The sequence below is a fragment of the Equus quagga genome, chromosome 1, assembly GCF_021613505.1.
Source record: "Equus quagga isolate Etosha38 chromosome 1, UCLA_HA_Equagga_1.0, whole genome shotgun sequence".
NCBI classification, from domain to species: domain Eukaryota; kingdom Metazoa; phylum Chordata; class Mammalia; order Perissodactyla; family Equidae; genus Equus; species Equus quagga.
The window spans coordinates 99,785,277-99,799,990 of NC_060267.1; the positions used below are offsets into that span (position 1 = coordinate 99,785,277).

At 46.7% G+C, this 14,714-nt stretch overlaps 1 protein-coding gene across 3 annotated transcripts in view; it reads left to right on the top strand.

Moving 5' to 3' along the window:
• The window catches only part of EEFSEC (eukaryotic elongation factor, selenocysteine-tRNA specific), a 259,452-nt gene that overhangs the window by 147,559 nt on the left and 97,179 nt on the right, over positions 1–14,714 (top strand). The gene's annotated exons all lie outside the window — the stretch shown is intronic.

Below are 14,714 nucleotides of genomic sequence, written 5' to 3' on the forward strand. Positions count from 1 at the left end.
TCATGTGGTTCCAGGCTGCCTCCTGTCAGAGTCACAGCGTTAACTAGCAGAGTCCCAGGCAGCCCATCTAGCAGTCGCTCGGTGAGCTAGACACCCCAGGATGTGACGTGGACCCTGCCTTTGCCATTGATGCAAGGGTCTCTCTGGGGTGGTAGGAACCCAGGAAGTTCTCAAACCTTCCTCAGCCTACCTGTTCCCCTGCCCCCAGAGTCCCCGTGGGAAGTGTCGGGGTGCGGAATAGGGAAAAGCAAGCCGACAGGAGTGTTTCCAGCCTAGAGACTTGGTCCCCAGCCCTAGCTCTTATGAGTACATTGGCCTGTAGGGCAGACTCAGCCTTTCCCCCTTAATGGAGCATACCCTGTCAGCCCAGACGAGGAGGAAGGGCAGACAGGAGAAGTGAGGTGGGCCCTGGTCCCTGGGCCTGAGCTCACCTGGCTGCCTCTGGGGGACAGGATCCTGGTACAGCATGAGATGGTTACGTCTGCTCTGAGGGTCAGATCATACCTCGTCACTCTGAGCTGAGGCCTAGTGGGCACACTGGGATGTGCTGACTGTGGAAACCCCCAAAAGCCCCACCCCTGGAAAGTGGAGTCTGCATGGTGTCTTGGAATATAATCAGCAGGATCAGGCCTCGCCCCCTCAATAGGGAGAAAGGGAGGGTTGAGGCAAGGGGAAGGAAGGAGTATGAGCCGACCATCCCTGGTGGCGAACACCACAAAATGCTCCTCTGACTTCGACCTGACCCTCCATAAGCCTTCTTCTTTCCCTCACGTCAAAGTCCAGCATTCAAGGCTGTCCTGGTCTGCGCCTGCCTTCCTCCACTGAATTCTCCTTTGCCTCCATGGCCATACACTCGACCTGCGGGCCTGCGCTCCCTCTCCTGTCGGGGGCATTTGTGCAGGCACTTCAGGAAGCAGCTCGAGGGGCGCCTCCACCTTCCCCTTCCTGCCCCTCCATGTACACACACCTGCCCCTCTGTGTTCCTCTGATGTCAACTGTCGCCTGCTGTTACCTCGCTGCTGTGATCTGTTGCTCTTTGGGCCCCTGAGAAGTCTGAGAGACAGGCCTGGCTCCAGGCAGCACTCTGTAAGTGTGTGTTGGCTGAAAGGCCCCTGGGGGTGAGGGAGGTGTGCCTCTCCGGTGTGTCCTGTTGCCAGAGCTGCAGCTCATGCCCTGCATCACCCAGCTGAGGACATCTCCCAGGGCCCCAAAGATTCAGCAAAGCTCCTGCAGTCTTTTCTGTTAACAAGAAATATGAGCATGATACCTGAGGTGATGGTGACCCGCCTGTGAGTTAGCTTGGCACTGGCCTCAGTCCTCCGTGAGCCCACTCCTCCTGGGAGACCAGAGGTGCACCCTGGGGAGGAGCTGCACGTAGGAATAAGGACATGCCAGCTCGGGCCTGACTGTGAGCAGTGGGGTCTGGGAGGGGTGGTCAGGGAGATGGCGGGGCACACTCAGTGAAGGCCTTTTGTCCCCGAGGGAGGGACAGCTTGCGAGGGCTCACTGAGATGGTAAATTGGAAATCTAGCACATCGTAGCTGCTCAGGGTACATGCATTCCCTTCTCTTGATTACCATTAGGTTTGATAATAACTTTCCGGAGAATTATTTCAGAGGAAAAATTCTTGTGGAGATACTTTCGGGAGACTTGGTTTTACTGATGCCTCCTTCTTTGTTTTTGGATTAAACTCTGGTCTCTTTAGTGCGAGTAGAAATTAAAGAGCCTGCCACACTTCCGGTGGGTAGGAGCTGTCTGAGGGAGGAAAGCAGCTCCTTACTGGGAGGCTCAGCAGAGTGGCCGTCCTCCCCAAGGTAATCTTGAGTTCGCAATTACTCGGCGTATCCCAGAGCTTCTTGCCTCACTCTGATTCCTCTGATGGCCTTGTCGGAAGACTTCATAGGACTGCCCTAGATTCTGGGCTCAGGTCTTCATTCCCTGTGGCTCTCCCAAGTTTTAAAATAATATGTTTTTGAAGAATTGAAAATACCAACATATAAATATATAATGTTATAAAATTAGGTTCTTTGTAGCCAGCTCTGTGTAACTAGTCCTATCACTGTCCCAGATGTTGGATTCAAAGCAGGTGCTTGTCTCGATTTTGCTGAAGGCCCTACCTAGTCCATTAGCTCTTGGCTGACCCTGCTGATTTCCCCCAAGCACTTGCTGGGTGCTGGGGGCACGTGCCTCGCTGGTATCCAGGAAGTGGAGTGGGTCAGGGGGCCCGGGGTAGGAGGGGAGGGTGCATGATGTGTACCCTCGTGCAGGGAGCAGGAATCCTCCAGTTTAGAGGGCTCTTTGGCCAGGTGTGCTTACACAGGCCTCTGGAAGTCACCTTTTACCCTGGGGACAGAGGGGGTACATGCTTGCCTCACTCCTCTTCCTCTCTTGGGCCAATCAGGGTCCCCACTGTTTTCTGGCTCATCGTATGTGCTCAGGAACTATTTGTTGAGTGCTGTGAGAAGACGTGTCCATGAACACTCGACACACTGGGCGGGCTTGGAGAAGGGCAATGGGAAGCCAAAAGAGCAGACCTGGGTTCAGATCCAGGCCCAGCTGCCAGTTCACTGTGTGGTTGTGGTCCTTTCACTTCTGTGAGCTTTACTTTCCTCATCTCTCAGAGGGAGCTTATAACGTCCGCTTCACAGAGATGACCTGTCCTCCATTTTTGTAGAGTCATTGTGAGGACTAAATCAGAAAAGACAAAAATATCGGGAGCTCCTTGTGGACTCTGGAGATGTGATCTGAGCACCTTGTGGTTCCTATGAGTCTGCTACCATGGGGCCTGGACTCTGGTTCTGCACCCTTTCCTACCACAGCCCCACGGCTTTCTAGGGCTTTGGATCAGGGCCAGGGCAGGGCTTGTCCTCCCCGAGTGATGTGCACAGCTCATTGTTGTTTCTCCAAGTCTGCATGTGCTAGAGCTGGTCTAGAGACCTCTAAGTGAGACTGCTGTTCAGGTCACTTCCCCAGCTGCCTTTCTCCTTGCCCTGGAATTTCCCCCATCTTAACTTTTTCTTTTTTGTATCTCCTATCTTGACTCCAACACTGTATGCAGGAATATGGCCTTTTATCTCATTCCTGGATCTTTTCTTTTTTTGAGGAAGATTAGCCCTGAGCTAACATTCGCTGCCAATCCTCCTCTTTTTGCTGAGGGAGACTGGCCCTGAGCTAACATCCATGCCCATCTTCCTCTACTTTTTATGTGGATGCCTGCCATAGCATGGCTTGCCAAGTGGTGCCATGTCTGCACGTGGGATCCAAACCAGCAAACCCCGGGCCACCAAAGCGGAACGTGTGCACTTAACTGCTGCACCACCGGGCCAGCCCCGTCATTCCTGGATCTTGATAGGCTGGAATGGTGATAAAAAGCTACTGAAATTAACTATGTTATTAATACATTATTAATGGTAAGTATATTGGTTTCCTATTCCTGTTTCTATTGCTTAATATATTAGCAATTTATTGGTAATTTATTACCACTAAGTTTGTAGTACCACTAATTTAATAGCTTAAAACAACACAAATTTATTCTCCTACAGCTCTTTAGGTCAGAATTCTGAAGTAAGTCTCCCTGGGCTAAAATCAAATGTCAGCAGAACTGCATTCCGTCTGGAGGCTCTGAGAGACAATCCATTTTCCTGCCTTTTCTAGCTTCTAGAGGCTGCCCTCGTTCCTTGGCTGCTGGCCGCTTTCTCCATCTTCCAAGACGGCAGTGGCCGAATGAGTCTTTCTCATGACGCCCTCTCTCTGGTTCTGACTCATGGTCCCTTCTTCCTTATTGAAAGACTCTTCTGGTTACACTGGGCTCACCCCTATAATCTAGGATCGTCTTCCTGTTTTCGGGTCAGCTGATGAACAACTTTAATGCTATCTGCAGCCTTAATCCCCTTTGTTATGGATCCTACACACCACAGGTTTGAGGGTTTAGGGCCGGGCGCCTCTGAGGTGCTGTTGCCCTGCCTGCCGTTGCAATGATATCAACAGTCACAGAAACAGCTGGCATTTCTGGAGCACCTGCGGTGTACTAGGCCGTGTCCATAAATTCACAGTAATCCACGCAACTGGCCCACAAGGAACTGGCAGTGTCCTGTTTTATGGGAGAGGACATAGGGAGGGCACAGTGCTGACCCACAGTCTTAGCGCTGCTGAGTAAATGGGAGGAGCTGGCATTCACGCATGTGTGCCACACTGCCTTCTAGCCGTGTGTGTGCGCGTGCGCACGAGCATGTGCATGCCTGTGCTTACGTACATACTGTGTGCGTTAAAGAAATCATCTTAGTGGTGTATGAAAAGTAAAAGCCTGTTTCAATACTTTTTCCCAGGACATTTGATAATTTGAAAATTCGCTCTTCTGTATATTCCATACACATATTTAAACACAGATATGTAATTTTTTAAAAACAGTTAGGACTATACTGTATTTGTTGTTCTATGCTCAGGCATTTTTTCCATGTTAATGCATGGCTATAGCCCTCATCCTTTCTAAAAGCAGTGAAGTATTACATGGACCATAAATTATTTTCTCTTACTGGGTCTATAAGCTGATTCCAGGTTTTTGCACTTGATTGTTATAGTTAAATAGGGATGGATGTCAAATTCTATACTTGGTTCTCCCAAACCACCTCCGTGAATAAACACGCCTTCCTCCCAGCACAGGTGGTAATGTGATTGTTTGTTCCAAAGAAAGCGTTAGAGCAGATGAGTCAAAGGAGCCTACCCCTTGGCCGAGGCTAGACCATGCAGTGGGTGTGGTGTCCCATCCCTAAGCCATGCTTTGAAAGGGACTTTGCCGTTGGAGCAGCCAGGGGAAGTCTTGGAGACTTGCTAGTGGTGGTGGGAGGAGATGTAGTTGGGGGCCTCCGGCGGCACCTCTGTTGAGTGCCTGGCTCCCAGCTGTGCCCATGCAATGGCAGGTTCTTCAGGTGTGTGCGTCCCAGCTCTCCCCTCCACCTGGTATTGGTGAGGGCTTCGTGCACCTCTTGCTCCCTCTCTGAAGCCAGTCCCACCCAAGCTGTGAACTTCTCCTAGGCCTTGGGCGGAGCACATAGCAGGACTAGGGGTCCTCTGCAGAACTGAAATGTGAGGTAGGGGATTGGCCTGACTTTACAGTTGCAAGTCACAGGAAGCACCCCTCTGGCCCTGGGGGGTGCTTGTTCCCAGAAGGTACTCAGAATGTAAGGGGTGGGGCGGGGGGGGGGGGGCAACTGTTGGATTCCAGACCTGTGAACTCAGGCTCCCTCCACTTCTCCTCCTTTCTGTTCACCTCACTGGGCTAGTGGCTGCTTTTGGCCCCTTCTCTTCTCTCCCTGTGCTTCAGCTTATTTCTCTCCTTCAGCTGTGGTATCTCTTGAACTTGGTGGATTGGAAGTGGGGCAGGAAGAGGGCCCGGTGCTCAGGGGGTCTTGCCAATGCTCAGTCATTTCAGGAGGAGAGCATGAGCAGAGAGGTTGCAGTGGTCCCAGGAGAAAGGCCCACGGTGGCAGTGATGAGGCTCAGCAGAGGACCCCACTGGGAAGGTGGGCCTGTGCCGAGCGGCTGCCGACAGGAGCCTGAGTGGCTGCTAACATGTCTGTAATGGAGTGGAGATGAATTTTTCTCATCAAAGTGGAAAAACTGCCCGATTTTTATCAGGGCAAGTTGGTTAGAGTGTTGGTTAAGTCATTTATCAAAGCTCATTTAGGTGTCAAAATTAAAATCATCTCCCTCCATTTCCTAGTGGATTGGTTATAACGATAACTTTCTTGGCATGGCATTTATCATTCTGGTCCAAAGTGGGGCAGGCGGGAAGGTATACACAGAGTGATATGCCTCTCTGTTCCTTTTGTGGTAGAAAGATGCTATTTTAATAATATTTAATTTTTGTTATCACTTATAATATTAGTGTCCATTTAGCTGTCACTGTGTACCTGGTTTCAAATCAGGACAGAACCAGTGGTCATATTTACGAGGAAGGAAAAGGGGTGAAGTGGCTGACCCTCGTCTGGCGAGGCTGACAGTGAGCAGGTCGACCATACAGGCAGACTGCTCTAGTGCCCTAATTTCCAGCCATGAAATTAAAAAAATAAAAACCCTACAATAATTACAAAAAAAAATTCAGCTTATGAGCAAAATTTCTAAAAACATTTGTTAGTTTTTTATACAGAAAAGAAGAGAAAATGGTCCAATATCTCATTCCTCAAATAATCCTTGATTTTTCTATAAAGGTAACTCACGTACATGGTCAGAAACTTCAAACAGCAGAAAAGTTACAAAGGAAGAGAAAGCCTCTCCCCTCCGCCCAGCCCCACTCATGGAACCAGTGCAACTATTTTTCTAAGTTTTTCCCAGAAAAGAATTTGTGCATATACCAGCACATACATAGCTGTGTAAATTACAGAGGAAAATTCTTTTAAGAATTATACTCAGAAAAAAGGCTTGCTTTTTATGTATTGTTGTAATCTTAGAAATATTTATCAGCATGTATATGTATATTCACATCTGTCTCACTTTTAAATGTTTCATACATACTGTGTTATAGGGATGTACCATATTTTATTACTAATTAACTAGCCCTGTGGATGGACTGCTTTTTAAAAAGTTACGATTGATGCTGCATAAACATCCTATGTTGTGTATCTTGATGGACTCGTGTGAGTATATCCATGGACAAATCCTTAGCAATGTGATGACGGGGTCACATGATCTAGGGCTCTGCATTTATCATTTTGGTAACCGTTGCCTAATTTCCCTCCCGAAGGCAGTGTCAGGTGGCTTCCTGCAACAGGGTGTGAGACCTCTACCCCACTCTGCCCAGGCTCATCTCTGTTTTGATTTTACCTGCCTGGCTGGGGTTGTGTTTCTTTAGTTGATGAATGAGGTTATCTTTACATGTTTGTTGGCCATTGTGTTTCATTGTCAATAAATTACCTGTTTATAGTCTTTGCCCATTTTGTACTGGGCTGTCTTTCTCACATTAATTAGTGTAAACTCTGTAAAATGAGGAAATTAGCCCTACATCAGTTGTGTCATAAATAACTATTCTCTGCCCCCCATTGTTAATCTTTTGACTTCTTTTTTTTTTGAGGAAGATTAGCTCTGAGCTAACATCTGCCAGTCCTCCTCTTTTTGTTGTGGAAGACTGGCCCTGAGCTAACAACCGTGCCCATCTTCCTCTGCTTTATATGTGGGATGCCTGCCACAGCATGGCTTGATAAGCAGTGCATGGGTCCACACCCGGGATCCACACCAGCAAACCCTGGGCCACCGAAGCGGGACGTGCGAACTTAACCGCTGCGCCACCAGGCCGGCCCCTTTTGACTTTTTTTCATTTTAGAAGTTTTACACATTTACGTAGTCTGATTTGTCAGTCTTTCACGACTTCTGTGTTTTCCGTCCTGCTTAGAATGGCCTCCAAGATTATAAATGCACCCATACCTTTTTCTGAAAGTTGTTTTCATTCTTTCATTTGTTTATACTTCGTCTTTGACTTTTCTTTTTGACACGAGGAGAAAGGCAGTATCTAACTTTATTCCCACAGTTAGCCAGGTACCATTGTTGATAATCCTGCTTTACCCCCAAGTGGAAACGTCGCCTTTGTTATCCATTATGTAAATCCATCTCTGAGCTTTTTTGTTGCTCTTGTTCCATTGATTTGTTCACTTGTTTCCTCCTGTGCCAAACTGTTTCTTTTCTTTCCGTTCTGATTATGATGGCTTCATAATAATGAAGACTATTATATGAAGACATAACACTGAGATTGCTCCTGCCTCTGCCCCGCTCCCATTTCTCCTTTCGTTTTTTCTTACTATCTTTGTAGCTATTATTGCATGTTTATTTTTCAGATGAACTTTCATATAATCTTTTCAATTGCCATAAAGTAATTTTTGATATTATAATTGGAATTGAGTTGAATATAGATTAGTTCCAAGAGAGTTTACGTCTTTATAATCTCTGGTCTTCCTGTCTGAGAGCGCTATATGTCTTTCCATTTACTTAAGAGTTTTTAAAGTTTCTTCAAATAGATCCTGCACATTTCTTCAGTTTTTACCTAGGCATTTCATCTTTTTGGTTGCTATCATCAATGAGATCTTGTCTTGCATTGTAATTTTTAATTTGTCTTTGTGTAGAAAAGTGTTGATTTTTTAATATTAGTACTATAACCCACCACTTTACTGAAACACAGTTCACTATCATTTCTCTTATTTTTTTTCCATTGATTCTTTTTAGTTTTCTAGGTATACAATCGTATCCTTTACAAATAGTGACAGTTCCATTTTTCCTTTTCAACATTTAGGCCTCCAATTTCCTTCTCTTGTCTCACTACATTGCTTAGCAGTTCCAGCATAATGCTAAACGGCAGGCATCCTTCTGTGTATAATTTTAATGAGAATGTGGCTGTTTTATCCTGAAGCAAGATGTTAGCTTTTGGTCTTGTGTGTCTTTTTTCTCATAATAAGGAAATAGTCATTTATTCTTATTTTTTCATGTCAAGAATTACTGTTGAATTTTGTTAAAACTCTTTATGGCATCTTTTGGAGTGATTTATGGTTTTTGTGTTTGACCTGTTAATATACTGTTTTGTGTTAATAGGTTTTTAGTATTATATTCCAGAGTGTATCCTCCTTAGTTGTAGTATATTATTCTTTTGACATACCCCTGAACTATATTTGCAAATATTTTAGTTAAGGTGTGTACGTTAATATTCATTATTGAAATGTCTGGGTGACTATTTTTGTCACATCAAGTTTGGTATCAGGATGCTAGCTTCACAGACGGAATTTGGAGGCTTTCCTTCTTTCTTTTGTTTAAAACAGTTTAAATAATAATCTATTCCTTAGAAGACTGGAGGAATTTGTCTCTGAAAGCATCTGAACTTGGTACTTTTTTGGGGTTAGCACTTTGATAGCTTTAGGTTTTTTTTCTTTGTATCTCTTCTAGGCACAGTTTTGGTAACGTATTTTCCTAGAAAATTATCTATTTAAGTTATTATTTCAGGCAGTCCTGGCTGCTTAGACTGCCCCCTCTTTTATTTTTTGTGTATAGTCATTTCCTATTTTTTATTTCTAATTTTGTGTGTTGTGCTTTACCATTTTTTAAGAACTTGGTTTTGCATTTATCTATCAGTTCTACTATTCTCTTTTCTAATTGAATAATTTTTGCTTTTATCTTTACTCTGTACTTCTTTCCTTGGGTTAATTTTGTTTTTTTCTAGCTTTCTGACTTGGAAGCTAAATATTTGATCTGATGTGGTTCTCTAGGTGTGGAAGGTTGTGAATGTCCTCTGAGCCCTGTTTTAGCTGAGTTCCGCTATGTATTTTATTGTTACTTTCTAGATAATTCTGCAACTTCTGTTTTAAGTTCTCGTTTGACTCAAGAGTTGTTTAATGAGAAAATAATCTTCATTTCCAAGTTCGGTTTTTTCCCTATTAGTTTTGTTATGCATTTAGAATTTTTATTGCATGGTGGGGGGAGAATGTAGCCTGTATCATGTCAAGTGTTTGGAGTTTATTGAGTTTTTATTCGCGGCCTAATATATGATTTTGTAAATGTTCCAGGGGCTCTTAAAAAGAAGACTTACTCTGTTATCAGGAAGTAAAGTTTGAAATAAACATAGACACACACACATCTCTTAGACGTCGTATATATATAGATCTTAGTTCAAGCTAATCACTTATTGTGTTCAGATCCTCTAATATTTATTCTTCTTACTTGGTCTGTCAGAGGCTCACAGGGGTGAATTGGTTGTTTTTGGTTTTTTCCTTCCCTGCAATGTATGTTTTATGTATTTTGTTGCTCTGCTTTTTGGTATGTGAATATTTATGACTCATATCCTCATTGTGAATTAAGACCTTCATTAATCATTAGTGGCCTTTGACTCATTTAACCTTTCGTGCCTAGAATTTAGGCTTGTTAGATTTTAATTTGGCATTCCGGTTTTCTTTTTATTAGTGTAATAATCTTTATTGTTTTTTACTTATAAGCTTTCTGAGTCACTTTGTTTTAGATTCTTATTTACGTTATAATGGCCTTTTTAAAATCAAAATGAATTTTTAAAGTCCTGCTTTGAACCTCAGTTTCCCTATCTGTGAAATGGGTAGTTTTTTTTCAAACCATGAAAGGTTTGAGTAGGACTGGGTTTGTGCTATTTACTCTACATACATTATCTCACTTAATTTGTGTAATGTTATCCTTTCGAAGTACTTCTTCCTGTTCCATTTGGCAGATGAGAAAAGTAAGAGCCAGGAAGGTGAATTTTCCAAGGTTGCACAATTAATCAGTGTTTGAGCTGTGATTCATCCCCAGTCCAGGGCTTTCTCATTTCAAAATCTGCATTCTTTCTACTCGGCACATAGAGCCAGTCTAGCACCATGGATGAAATCCCAGGTCACCTGGGTGAAATGATTTCTGGATTTTCAGACGCGTTGTGGCAAGTAGCGTAACCTGGTAAGTAGGCTCATTTTTGTACTTAATTGAAACCAGACTGCAGGGGGCTTGAGGGTCAAGCAAACAGTCTTCTTGCCAGCACCCTCCTACCCTGCCCTGTCCTCTGAGAATGAGGGCAGCGTGCTTCTGGATGTAGGGGCCTGGCCCCACGCAGGGCCGTTCTTGCCCCAGCCCTGGCTGGCTCCCTCAAGCCTTCCTCAAGGTTCACAGGCACCCTCTGGATGCTTGTTTCCAGCCTCAGCTCCTTGTGACGTTCAGAGACAGCAGATGGAGCCAGAGACTTGGAGAAAAGTGACACCCAGTTCAGAGTCCGTGTTTCCTGGGGCCAAGGCCGCAGTTCTGAGTGAGGAGGAGAAGGCTTGTTCGTTGTTGGGGGGAGATAGAGATGAGGTGGGGGCTCTCCTTGGATCTTCTCCTTGTGGTGGATTTATATCTCAGCCTATCAGTGAGGAGGAGGGACTCAGGGGCCCTTCTAGAATGAGAATCTCCTGGGAGTTAAGCCCAGTGTGGTGCCTGAAAGGGCTTTACAAAGCATGCTGAGGCATAACCCATGTTCACGTTGTCTCTGCTCCTCCAGGGCCTGACTCCAGGTGGCATTCAGTGAAGGTTGGCCACACGAACTGGGCGAGGAACTGACTGGGCTGCCTTGTTTGCAGCACGGACAGACAGGGACGTGTGTTTAGACTGACCTGCTTAGCTCTAAGACAAGCACTAGGCTGCTGTTCACACCGAGCAGGGGAGCCCTCCAGCCTCACCACTTGCAGCTGTAGGAACGTGGCCATTGCTGAGTCTCTTAGGGCCTTCTCCATAAAGCAGACATGATGCTGTTTGTGGAGCTGGGCCCTGACCTTGTTCCATTTTGGGGGATAATGAAGATGGTGGTTGTGCTCTCTACGTGGCACGGAGGAGGACTTATCCCCTGGCACTTTGTGAGACCAGCATTTCTCTTCTGTTCCTAAATTGTGAGGCCCAGATGGTGTGTGTTCTCAGTGGCACCGTGACTCACCAAGAGTCTGTCTTGCCAGTTGAGCTGTCTGGCTAAGGGTGAATAGGCCAAGGAGTTTGAACTCACAGAAATTTGTTAACATGTTCTGCACATGCAGATAAGTACAGTTGGAAAAGTGGAGCTCTGAACAGTGAGCTCAGGTCTTTGCTGTCAAACGCCAGAGCTGGCCTCAGGAGAAGGGGGCTGGATGCCAAACTCGGGCATGGCTCTGCCTTTGTTGTGTGGTACCCGGTGGCCCAGGTTCCTGCCCGCTCAGGCTGCAGGAGCCAGGCCGTCCATCCAGAAAGAGGCCAAGGCTCCCACCTCAGGCCTTCTGGGGCCGGGTTACTCTGGGCTTAGTGCGTGCGTCTGACTGGCTGAGTGCATGTGGGAGATGGGAGAGCTGGTGTGAATTGGAAGAAGACATAGCTTTTATTGGGTTTCTACTGTGTGCCATGTGTTGAACTAGGCTTTCTATGTGCTAATCCTCAAAAGAATCTTCCAAAGCTTCTCCCTCTTGGCAGATGAAAAACCTGAAGCCTGTGCCGTTAAAATCGCACAGCACTTGGTTGTCAGAGCCAGTAGAGTCAGTCTCCTCAGAGCCCGGGCTTTGCCCTTCATGCCAGGGCTTCTGTTCTTCTGAGCTGGGAAGTGAGGGGTTTCAACTAGCATTGGTTGAGGACCTACCGTATGCCGGATAGCCAACTAGATGCTTGCACACATCATCTTATTCTGATGGACCACCTTTGACCGTGAGCGAGAGTATGAAAGAGAACATTTATTTGTTCACTCGTCAGTTTCTTTGCAAACATTCACCGAGGATTAAACGTGACTGGTCATAGGAAGATGATGGAGCAGCTTGTCGCACCTGTTGGGTGGTCCTGGCACAAGGCTTGGAGAGACCGGAATTCTGGGGCGGGAGGTGGCGGTGGGGGAGTGCCCAGAGACAACTGTCAGGACCTGGAGGGCACTGAGCAGAGATGAAGAGGGAGTCGGGGGAGAGTCAAAGAGAGGTTGCAGATGGAGTTTGGTGGAAATGTCGTCATTAATGGGAAAGGCGAGTCCCTTTGAGAGAAGACGAATGTGTTTGCGGGTGAGTTTTCTTTCAGGGCGCAGGTGATCTGTGAATGGGTGGGTGCAGAAAGGGTGAGAACCAACCCGGAGATGTAGATTTGCATAGAGACACCACGGTGGGGCAAGGGTGCAGGCAGTACCCAGCTGAGTCCTTGCAGGAAAGACAGCCCAGTGGGCTGACCGTGGGGACGTGGATGAGGGGCAGCCCCCTACGGTTGGGTCACTTAGAGGAGGGAGAGGGGCAGGGTGATAGAGAAAGAGGCAGGAAGTCAAGGGCCAAGACCTTCCTGGAGGACGGGGTCAGGGAGAGGAGGGAGGGAGCTGCCGTTTGCTGAGAGTTTGTTGGGTCCGTGAAGGTGACAAACATCCTTGGCTGCTCCGGCAGAGGCATCTTCTCCATTGTTCAGATGAGAAGACTGAGGTTCAAAGAAGAAACTTGCTCAGGATCATACAGCCAGTAGGCAGCAGAGCCAGGATTCCAGTCTGGATTTTTAGCTGCCAAAAGACCATCGGTTCTGTCCATAAATCATTGAGATTTTAGGTGTGACGATTCAAATCAGATATTTGAGGATCTCTGGCAGAGGTTGGAAAAAACTAAGGCTAGATTGAACAAAAGCTAATTACCTGAGGAGCGAGGTATAACTTGGAATCACCTGAGAGTGCTCTTTGCAGCCAGAGCAGCACCGCCTCCACCTCCTCTTGGTGGAGCTTCTGGAATCCCCTCTTTCAACTCGGAGGAGAGCAGAGATGCTTCACAGGAGGAGCCTGGGCACACAGCACTTGGCATCCCCTCTTGGCCTCTTTCACCTGTTCTGGCTTCCCTGGCCTAGACTGCCTTGGCCTACTGAGGTGTGGTGGATGCCACATTCTGGGATCTTACTCAAATGCCGTCTTTTTCTTGCTTTAACATCCATTGACCCATTTAAAGTAGACATTTAGAGAAGGAAACGGAAAAGCAACAGCAGGGAGCCGTTGTTTTCCAATCATACAGCCTTCTGCGGCTTAATGAAGCCGTCACAGAACCCAAGGCACTGCGCGGTGTCGGAGCTTTTCAGGAAGAAAAGCAGGTGCCCCGTTATCCTCTGGATGGCCTCTGGCCACAGTGGTTTTACACTGGCTGAGGCACACTTGAGAACAGCCCTGTGGCGTGGGGTATGAGGAGCCTTTGGCAAGGTTAGGAAATTAGGACTCCCCGTAGTTGTGTACTTAATTAAAGTGGAGAAAGTCACGGGATTTCCTGTCTTTTCTCTTCTCGCCCTTTGTAAGTAAGGGGCCGTGTGGAAGCGTTTCCTGCCATCTCAGCTCTTCTGAAGCTGCCCGCCTGTGCTTGGAGATGCAGGGCTGACCTGGAGGCTGCTGACGGCGGTGCTGCTGCCATTCACCTGGACTCCCCTGGGGTTGTGGCCTGCACTTTGGCCTTGTAGTTTGGTTACTTGAGAGTTCCTGAAATTGCACAAGGGCAGAGCTGGTAGACTGCCTCCTAGCACCCTCGTGCCAGTGGCCTGGCCCCTCCCACCAGCTCTGCTCCATACACGGTCTGCACACAGGGAACTGGAGCCCAGAGGCTGAGGGCGCAGCTGTTTCCTTTATAAGTACACAGTAAATAGCACCGTGTTTTCCCACTTGCTTTTCCCCATAATCCACAGTAGAGATAGATTTTACATTCTGACCCAGTACACATGCGAATAGAGAAAATGGGAGGTTTTACAAAGCAACACATTGACCTCCTGGTTTCTTTTGCATTGTTTTCTACTCCATTTTGTTCTATTCCTTTTCACTTAAAACAAGAACAGTTGTTTTTGAGTCCCTGAGTTGTCGGCTCAGAGTTTGAAAACATGCAACAGAGGGCATGTGCTGGGAGGGAGCGAGCATGCGCGCACTGCCCACGCTGGTGGGGTCTGGAGGCCTTGGCTACCCCGCTGGCTTCAGCAGTGCCCTCCGACTTGGGCTGTCCTGTGCCCCAGTGAGGCGTTGGGTGGGGAGGGCCTTCTGCTAAAGCAACACTCTTTGTGGGGAAACCCACTCACTAAGGCTTTTTTATTTCTTAAAGGAGTCTAGCTAAGGAAACAACTACACAGCAGTGGGAACTGACTGGAAAAATAAGTTAACAAAGATTATTTATAATGCAGGATATATCCGCCTAAGAAAATTTTAAAAAATTAAAATTTGGACTCAGACCAAAGTCTTATGAGAGGATGGTCATGTGTTTTAGAAAAGGATTAACCATGAG